Raw genomic sequence first — 9,354 nt, forward strand, 5'->3', positions numbered from 1 at the left:
GCAAACATGATGGCCGTTGGGAGAGCGATGGACATCAGCCCGCACTGACAGGCGGCGTGGAGAGCTAAGAGAAGGAGGAGAAGGATGGGAAGGAGACGTGGAAGAAGACACAGGAGACATGACAGACTGGGTAGAAAGAAGCGGAGCTCCAGACAGAGAGCCATGAGGGGGACCCTTCGGGACAGAACTCAAAGGAACAGAGGAGAAGGCGGTGGACGTGTCTGGGTCTAAGGCCTGGAAACGGTTGTGAGACTGAGGAAGGCTGGAAGGTCGAGGAGAGGAAGAGTGAAACGTGGCCCCTCGCCACAGGAAAAGACAAACGTTCCCGGTGCTTCAAGTTGAGGACGGCTGCCTCAAGCTTGTAATTTATACACACGCGGGAGAAGGTAGGGTGGGTCTCACCACAATTGAGGCAGCGTGCCTTTAGGAGAAGTGCACTCCGACTTTGAGTGACTTTCGTCCCCCACACACAGGACAGAGAGAGACAGTACCGGAGCATCGGACGGCTCCATTCCCAAACCACAAGCACTTATTAAAGAGCCGAGGAGAGGTAATGTACTCCTGGACGGAGCACCTGGTTCCAGCAAGAATGACAGAAGGCAGAAGGGTCCTACCATCAAAGGTAATCTTTACAACCCGAAGGGGTTGACGGCGACAACCACGGGGGGGACGAGTAAACGAGTCGACCTGGAGAACAGAATGGCCCTGGGCTTCGAGGATATGCCGAATATCTTCACGGCAGTCCTGGAGATTCCGAACACCGGTTGCAACATGGGGTGGGAGAAGAATAGTGCCAACACTGGTATTCAACCGAGCGTTCTCGGAGACCCGAACAGGGGTCTCGCCAAGGCAGGATAAGGTGGCCAAGGGGAAGGTTGCATCCGGAGGAGCAGCAGCAACGACATGTGTACCCAGACGGGTGGGGTTGAAGGTAACAGAGACATCTACTGAAGCAACAAGATGCCTATGGAGGGAGAAATCGTCAGGAGGCGTAAAATCAAGAGGGAGGAAATCAAAGTATTTGGCCCATGATGCGGGACCTAACAAAGCTTGATATGTTTCAATACGGGAAGGAATCGAGCGAGTGCGGCCGTGTCGAGGACGGCGTTGAGAACCCCCAGAGAGAGAGAGGGGTTAAAAAGCGCAGTAGTCACAACTAGAGACTGAGCCGTGCCAAGGGACGAGGTGGTCACAACTGGGGGCTTGGGGCTCAACCCAACCACAGAGGAGGGAGGGGAGCCGAGGGGGGTAGTCAGGAGGGTCAAAGGAGTAGGAGCAAGGTTGGGGCTCAATGCCGCGGGGGCTACAGAGCCCGGTCTTCCAACACAGGCCGACTCCAGGGCTTGGTCGCCCACTCCACGAGCCTGAGAAGGAAAAAGAGGAACAGTAATCGACATAGAGACGGGAAGAAAGACATTCATTCACGAATGTGCCCCCACATCCACCACGGAGCCACAATTAGAGGCAGGGCACCCAACAAGAGACATGTTCCCGATCTTGCCGGGCCCGCCCCCCCTAGGGGTGCGTGGTGAGTATACGCCCCACAAACGCCACCTTAAGAACCGTCAGTCCGTCGAGATCGGGTTCAGTGACGAAAGGAGGATTGACAATAAAAGGGTCCCCTCGTTCGAGACGTTGGGTACTACAGTTCTACGGGTGCAAGAGTATGCCTCCTCACACACCAAGGCGTCAAAACAAAAGAAGGCCAAAAGAATGATCAAAACAGGCACAAGGTCAGTGGGAAATGACAATTAGATAGGAGAAGACGAGGGGAGAAAAACGAAACATAAGGAAAAGGAAAAGTTATCCAGCAAAATTGGTGGGGACAATAGTAGGAGTACAAGGCGACGAACGGACAGAGCACTATCCCAAGGAGCATCACACTCCTGCAGCCGCCCAACAAGCCCCCTCACGGCAACAACGAACACGACAGGGAAGGGAAGATGTTCGTTCCCGATGTCTCGCCGGTCCTTCACCTCCGTGGTACTCCTGTGACGGACCCGTTGCAGGTCGCTACCGAACTGGGTTCCCACTTTTCTTCTGTTAGCTCTGGTTATCATCTTTCCTTCTTCGTAAACTTGTCCTTGAATCTCGTCCTTTAGATTTCTGTACTCATCTCCGACTTCCCGATAACGATCCCTTCTCTCTCTCTCTCTCTCTCTCTCTCTCTCTTTCTCTGAACTTCGGTCTGCCCTGGCCCTCTGACGTTCTACGCCGGCGGGATCCGATGGCATTCATTATGAGATGCTTCGCCATCTCCCTCCGTGCACGTCTCAGTATTTACCGAGTCTGTATAATCGGATCTGGGAGTCGTCGTCAGTCCCTGAGGACTGGCTCGATACCGTTGTCCTCCCTGTTCGCAAACCAGGGTCTCTGGGGACTTCCCCTAAGGACTTTCGCCTTATTGTCCTTACGGGTTGTGTCTGCAAACTCTTTGAACGTATGGTTAACGTTCGTCTGATGTGGTTCTTAGAACATTATCACCACCTCTTCCCTTCTAAATTTGGTTTCCGCAAGTGCCGCAACATAACAGATGTCCCGGTGAACTTGCAGGTCTATATTCGTACTGCTTTTGCTGCGAAGACCTCCGTTGTTGCCGTCCTTTTTGACCTGGAAAAGGCTTACGACACCACTTTGCGATATCATATTCTGTCCCAACTTCATTCTTTTGGCCTTCGTGGTAATCTATCTCTCTCCCTCCAACGCTTCCTCTCTCGTCGTTCCTTTCGGGTGAGGCTTGGTACCGCTCTCTCTGCCTCCTTTCAGCAATGCGAGTGTGTGCCCCAAGGTAGTGTTCTGAGCACTACTCTTTTTCTGGTTCCCCTCAATGGTCTTCTTTTCTCTCTTCCTTCTGGCGTCTTCTCCGCTCTTTATGTCGACGATCTTACCCTTTGCTTTCGGGGCAATGATTCGCCTCTCCTTCAGCGCCGGCTTCAACTTGCAATTGATGCCGTGTCGTCTTGGGTCACCGATCATGACTTCAGGTTCTCTACATTTAGGACTTGTGCTATGATTTTTACTCGGAAGCGTGTCGTTCTTCGCTCTTCTTTGTCGCTTTATGGTCACCCTATTGTGTACAAGAATTCCGCGAAGCTTTTGGGGTTGATTTTTAACACTCGTTTGTCTTGGTCACCCCATATCTCTTACCTCCGAGTTGAATGCTCTAAGGCCCTTATCCTCCTTTAGGTGTTGTCCCATACTTCTTGGGGAGCGAATAGGCGCACTCTCCTTGCTTTACATTCCTCTCTCGTCCTGTCTAAACTCGATTATGGTTGCCCTGCTTACTCGTCTGCTTCTTCTACTCTTCGCCATCTTGATGCTTTGCACCATACTGGGTTGCGCCTCAGTTCTGGTGCCTTTCGTTCGACTCCCGTCCTCAGCTTTGTATGCTGACACGCTTCTTATCTCTCCAGAACCACCGTGATCGCTACTGTTTTCGCTATCTGGCGTGGTCCTTGCAACATCCTTCCTCTCGCCTCTGTCGTGCATTAACTTTTACCCCTCCTGCGGTTCCTGTTCTTCTTCACCACCTCCCTCTTTCTGTCCGGTTATCTCGCCTACAGGATTCTCTTTCCGTTCATATTTCTGATGTGTCTCCTCGTGTTGCTCCTTCTTTGCCCCCGTGGAGGGTCCCTCTTCCGCGGTTTTGTACATCCTTGACCCGTATCACTAAAGCTTTTACCCCTCCTATGGTTCTAAAACGCCTTTTCCTCGAGCACTTTTCTTCTCACTCCCGCTCCGTTTCTGTCTTCACCGATGGGTCTAAGTCAGCGGACGGTGTTGGCTACTCTGTTGTTTTTTCTGATCGCACTTATATGTGTCGCTTGCCTCCGGAGACTAGCATCTTTACAGCGTAACTTTATGCTATTCTCTATGCTCTTCGTCTCCTGCTTTCTCGTTGTCAGTCTTCCTTTGTAGTTGTTGTTGACTCTCGTAGTGCCCTAATGGCTCTCGGGTCCTTTAATCCGGTTCATCCAGTAGTTGTCGAGATCCAGCATTGGCTGTTTCTCGTTCACAGTAAATTTAAGTCGGTTGAGTTTTGTTGGGTTCCCAGCCATATTGGTGTGTCTTTAAATGAGCGTGCGGATGCTGCCGCCAAGGAAGCTGTCCGCTCTTGTCCCATCTCTCGTAAAGGCATTCCGTATTCCGACTTTTACCCGGTTATCCATTCCTCAGTCCTTACCCGTTGGCAGGCTTCTTGGTTGTCTGTTACTGGTAACAAGCTACGTACTCTTAAATGTTGTGTTTGCTCGTGGCCGTCCTCCTTCCACCGTAACCGGCGGTGGGAAACAGCTCTGGCGAGGTTGCATATTGGCCATACTCGCTTAACCCATGGTCACTTGATGAAGCGCCGCCCTGCTCCTTATTGTCCTAGTTGCATTGTCCCTCTTACGGTCGTGCATGTCCTTCTTGAATGTCCTGACTTCCAGGCCGAGCGTGTGTCTTGCTTTCCGACCGCCCCCCGCGGTCGCCTGTCCCTCGATAGAATTCTTAGTGACTCGGATACTTTTGATATCGTTCGCCTTATGCGTTTTTGTTCTCGTATTGGCATCCTTGGTGATATTTAGCGCCCTCTGATTATTTTGCGTATTTGATGGTGCTACATAGCCTTCCCGGTTTGGTGCCTTCTTTTGATAATTACTTACTTACTTAATTCCATTGTCCTTCTTATGGTCGTGCATGTCCTTCGTGAATGTCCTGACTTCCAGGACGAGCGCATGTCTTACTTTCCGACCACCCCTCGCGATCACCTGTCCCTCAATAGAATTCTTGGTGACTCGGATACTTTTGATATCGTTCGCCTTGTGCGTTTTTGTTCTCGTATTGGCATCCTTGGTGATATTTAACACCCTCTGATTATTCTGCGCATTTGATGGTGCTACATAGCCTTCCCGGTTTGGTGCCTTCTTTTGATAATTACTTACTTACTTACACCACCTTAAATTATGAGCATTGTATACAACACTATTAAAACAAATTATACAGTACCATGAGATCATTGGATGTAATATCTTGAGAGCATTGTTTTGTGCACCACGATAACATTTTGTTCAGTATCAGAGCGTGTGGGGGTGTTGGGTGTTTTATATAATGAATCTTGGCTATTTGACCCCTCCTGATACTATCTTATCGTCGAACAGAGAAACCCAACCATTCCCTGACAGAAAAATGACCGACCACGACAGCCACACTTCTGCTACCGTCAGTCGACCAGCAATGGACACTGGAGGGCTTGCAATTATTTGGGGGATCACAGTGGTAAGCGTCTGGTTCAGGGAGAGGGGGTTCAACGGCACCTTTATACAGGGGTTCGGCTCACACTGCCTAGTTGTCATGAGTACACACCCGCTCTCAAGAAGCCGTGATTCCCAGCACTCTCCTTACTGTGGGATGATCTCTCAATCCCCCTTAGTTAGTTATAGTCCACTATCACCCAAGTTATAGCCGTGTCTTTCTCTCTCTCACTTGCCAGGAAGCCTCACCAGAACTAGAGTAAAAACCAGCCAACATATGAGACATTTAATACACACATATACAAGAATAGTTATATTACTATGCAACTCCTTAGGCTGCTTATCAGTTGGTAGCAGCCCAATATTCTCCTTTAGTCTTCATCCTATAATCGTACTAGGTTGCTGCTCACTCCTCAGTTCACAACCTACTGCATCCTAAATATGCATACTTCTTTTATGTTATACACAACTATATATGTTATACTCTTGTATACCTTCACGAGGTTAACGAATGTCCTCTTGATCCTTAATTCATTATCAACGGCTCAGAGAAAATGCTGATTGCCCAGGAGAAGATGGCGACAAACACCGTGTACGTGTCCAGTATGAAGGAAAGTAAATATGCTTACAAGTGCGAAACCCGCTCGTGTATTGAGCTCTCTGCACGACCTGTACCCACTCTTTAGATCAACATGATGGCTAGGGGTGGAAGTAGTGCTAATAAATCTGCTTTGTTTGTTGTGTTTCGTGCTTTGGGCTTTGTAGCAGATCGAGATATTTTTGAACATATCATCTATGATTTTGATGATCCTGAGATGATGTAAATGGTAAAGCCATCTCTGGACGAAGCCTTTGTAATTCAGGAGCAGAATGTTGCATTGAACTTTATTGGTTTACTCGGTATTAGACTTGGTGTAACAAAAGAGAAGCGCATAAATTTGCCCGTGAGATTTTGCAGAAAGAAATGTTACCTCACGTTGGTGTATCAGATTTTTGTGAGACAAAGAAGGCATACATTCTAGAGTACATGGTTCACTGGCTTTTGCTTGCCGCTTTAGGTCGACGAGAGCTAGATGATCATGATCACTATGGAAACAAGAGGCTAGATTTGGCCGGTCCTCTCATGACCTTACTTTCCCGAGGATTATTCCGGAACTTGATGCAAGAAGTTCGTATTCACGCTCAGAAACTCTTAGATAAAGGTCAAGAGTATAGGTTGGATGTTGCAGTTAAGCCTAAGCTGATTTCTGATGGACTGCGATATTCTCTGGCCACGGGTAACTGGACAAAACCATCACTGCCAGAAAATGAGGATGAATTAGATGGTCATCCAAGACGGTTCAAGAAGAGAGATGCCAGTGTATTTTTGAGGGGCTCGAAAACTGGCATTGTGGACCATGTCATGCTGACTGTGAACGTAGATGGTGATCATTTTATCAAGATTCGTGTAAGGTCTGTACGCATTCCCCAGATTGGTGATTAATTTGCCTCCCGTCATGGACAAAAAGGTATCTGTAGTATTCAGTGCAGGGTGGAGGATATGCCTTTTACAGCAGAAGGTATAACTCCTGACACTATTATTAATACTCATGCCATTCTCTCCCGAATGACAATTGGCCATTTAATTGAAGCTTTACGAGGAAATCTTGGTGCCAACAAGGGTGAAATTGGTGATGCTACGCCCTTCAGTGATGCCGTGAATGTACAGAAAAATACAATTTGTTACAAGGGTATGGCTACCAATTAAGAGGCAATGAGATTATGTATTGTGCTCACACTGGACGGAAGATGAATGCTCAGATTTTCCTGACTCCTACATATTATCATCGTTTGAAGCATATGGTGTGATGCTCCTTGGGACAGTCCTCTGTCCTTTTCTAGCCTTGTGCTCCTGCTGTCGTCCTCTCCAATTCTGCTGGGCATCTTTTCCTTTTCCTTCTGTTTCGTTTTTCTCCCCCCTCTTCTCCTATCTGCTTGCCGTTTCCTGCCGACCTTTTGCTCGTTCTGGTTCTTCCCTTGGACTTCTTCTATTTTGACGCCCGGGTGCTTGAGGAGGTATACTCTTGCACCCGTAGAACTGTAGTACCCGACGTCGAGAGCGAGGGGAACCTTTTATTGTCAATCCCCCTTTCGTCACTGAACCCGATCTCGACGGACTGTCGGTTTCTTAAGGTGGCGTTTGTGGGACGTATACTCACGACGCACCCCTAGGAGGCCCCGGCAAGATCGGCGATAGCTTCTTGTTGGGTGTCCTGCCTCTAATTGTGGCTCCATGGTGGGTGTGGGGGCACATTCGTGAATGAATTCTTCTTTTCGTAATGATGATAACCCCTGTTTCGGCTGCTTCTGGTTTACCTTCTCAGGCTCGTGGGGTGGGCGACCAAGCCCCCGAGTCGGTCCGTATTGGAAGACCGGGCTCTGTAGCCTCCGCTGCATTGGGCCCCGACCTTGTTCCTCCTTTGGCCTCTCTGACTCCTTCCCCTGGCTCCCCTCCCTCCTCTGTGGTTGGGTCGAGCCCCAAGCACCCAGTGGTGACTACCTCGTCCCCTGGCGCGGCTCCTTCTCTAGTTGTAACTACTGCGCCTTTTAACCCCTCTCTCTCTGGGGGTTTTCACCGCCGTCCTCGTCACGGCCGCCCTCGCTCGATTCCTTCCAGTTCTGCTACCTATCAAGCCTTGTTTGGTCCCGCTTCGTGGGCCAAATATTTTGATCTCCTCCCTCTTGATTCTGCGCCTCCTGACGATTTCTCCCTCCATCGACATCTCGTTGATTCCGTGGATGCCTCCATTACTTTCAACCCCACTCGTCTCGGTACACGTGTCGTTGCTGCTCCTTCTCAGGATGCTGCTTCCCGCTTGGCTGCCTTATCCTGCCTTGGCGAGACCCCTGTTCGGGTCTCGAAGAACGCTCAGTTGAATGCCAGTGTTGGCACTATTTTGTTCCCGCCCCATGTTGCGACCGGTGTTCGGGACCTGCGCGACTGCCACGACGATATTCGACATATCCTTGCTGCCCAGGGCCATTCTATTCTCCAGGTGGACACATTTACTCGTCCCCCTCGTGGTAGTCGCCGTCAACCCCTCCGGGTTGTGAAGATTACCTTTGATGGTAGGACCCTTCCACCCTTTGTCATTCTTGCTGGTGCCAGGTGCTCTGTCCAGGAGTACATTCCTTCTCCTCGGCTCTGCAACAAGTGCTGGAGGTTTGGGCATGGTGCCCTCCGCTGTTCCGGGACTGTCTCTCTCTGTCCTTTGTGTGGTGGCGAAGGTCACTCTAAGTCGGAGTGCACTTCTCCCCAGGCTCGTTGCCTCAACTGCGGTGAAGCCCATCCTGCCTTCTCCCGTGCGTGTGTCCATTACAAGCTTGAGGCAGCCGTCCTCAACTTGAAGCACCGGGAGCGTTTATCTTTTCCTGAGGCGAGACGCCAGGTTCGCTGGCTCCCGCCTTATGCTAATATCTCTTATGCTCGCGTGTCTGCGCTCTTCCTCTCCTCGTCCTTCCCGCCTTCCTCAGACTCACAACCGTTTCCGGGCCTTGGACCCTGATGCGCCCACTGCCCCCTCCTCTGTTCCTTTGGGTTCTCTCCCGAAGGATCCTCCTCCTGGTCCTCTGTCTGGGGTTCCCCTTCCTTCTACCCGGTCTGTCGTGTCTCCTGTGTCTTCTTCCTAGTCTCCCTCCGTTCCTCCTTCCCATCCTTCCCCTCCGTCTCTTGACTCTCCCCGCCGCCTGTCGGTGCGGGCTGATGTCCATCGCTCTCCAAACGGCCGTCATGTGTGCTCTCGTTCAGCTTCTCCTGTTGAGACGCTAGAATCCGTTGCCCAGTACGTGGTTGCTGGAACACCTGTCTCTTCACGTCAGAAGCGTAAACCTGGCTCCTCTCCTTCCTCCTCCCCGGCGGGTAAGAAGGTTTCGCTTTCTTCCTCGGCCCCTACTTCTGCCTCTCTCGCTCCTTCCCCTCCCATTTCGGTGGTTGCGCCCCCTGTTCCTGCTATGGAGGTTTCTTTAGCCCCCGCTTCCCTCTCAGTTGCTGCCCTTGCTGAGGTACGCTCCCCTCTTTCTACCCCTCCTCTTCCTGCTGCTGTCCTGGCCTGCTCCTCTCCGTTGTCTCCTCCTCTTCCTC

At 50.6% G+C, this 9,354-nt stretch overlaps 1 pseudogene; it reads left to right on the forward strand.

Moving 5' to 3' along the window:
* The first annotated feature begins 4,084 nt into the window (after positions 1 to 4,084).
* On the forward strand, positions 4,085 to 7,140 carry LOC123758194 (DNA-directed RNA polymerase II subunit RPB2-like; annotated as a pseudogene).
* Positions 7,141 to 9,354: the final 2,214 nt, after the last annotated feature.

This window comes from Procambarus clarkii, chromosome 11, assembly GCF_040958095.1.
Source record: "Procambarus clarkii isolate CNS0578487 chromosome 11, FALCON_Pclarkii_2.0, whole genome shotgun sequence".
NCBI lineage: Eukaryota > Metazoa > Arthropoda > Malacostraca > Decapoda > Cambaridae > Procambarus > Procambarus clarkii.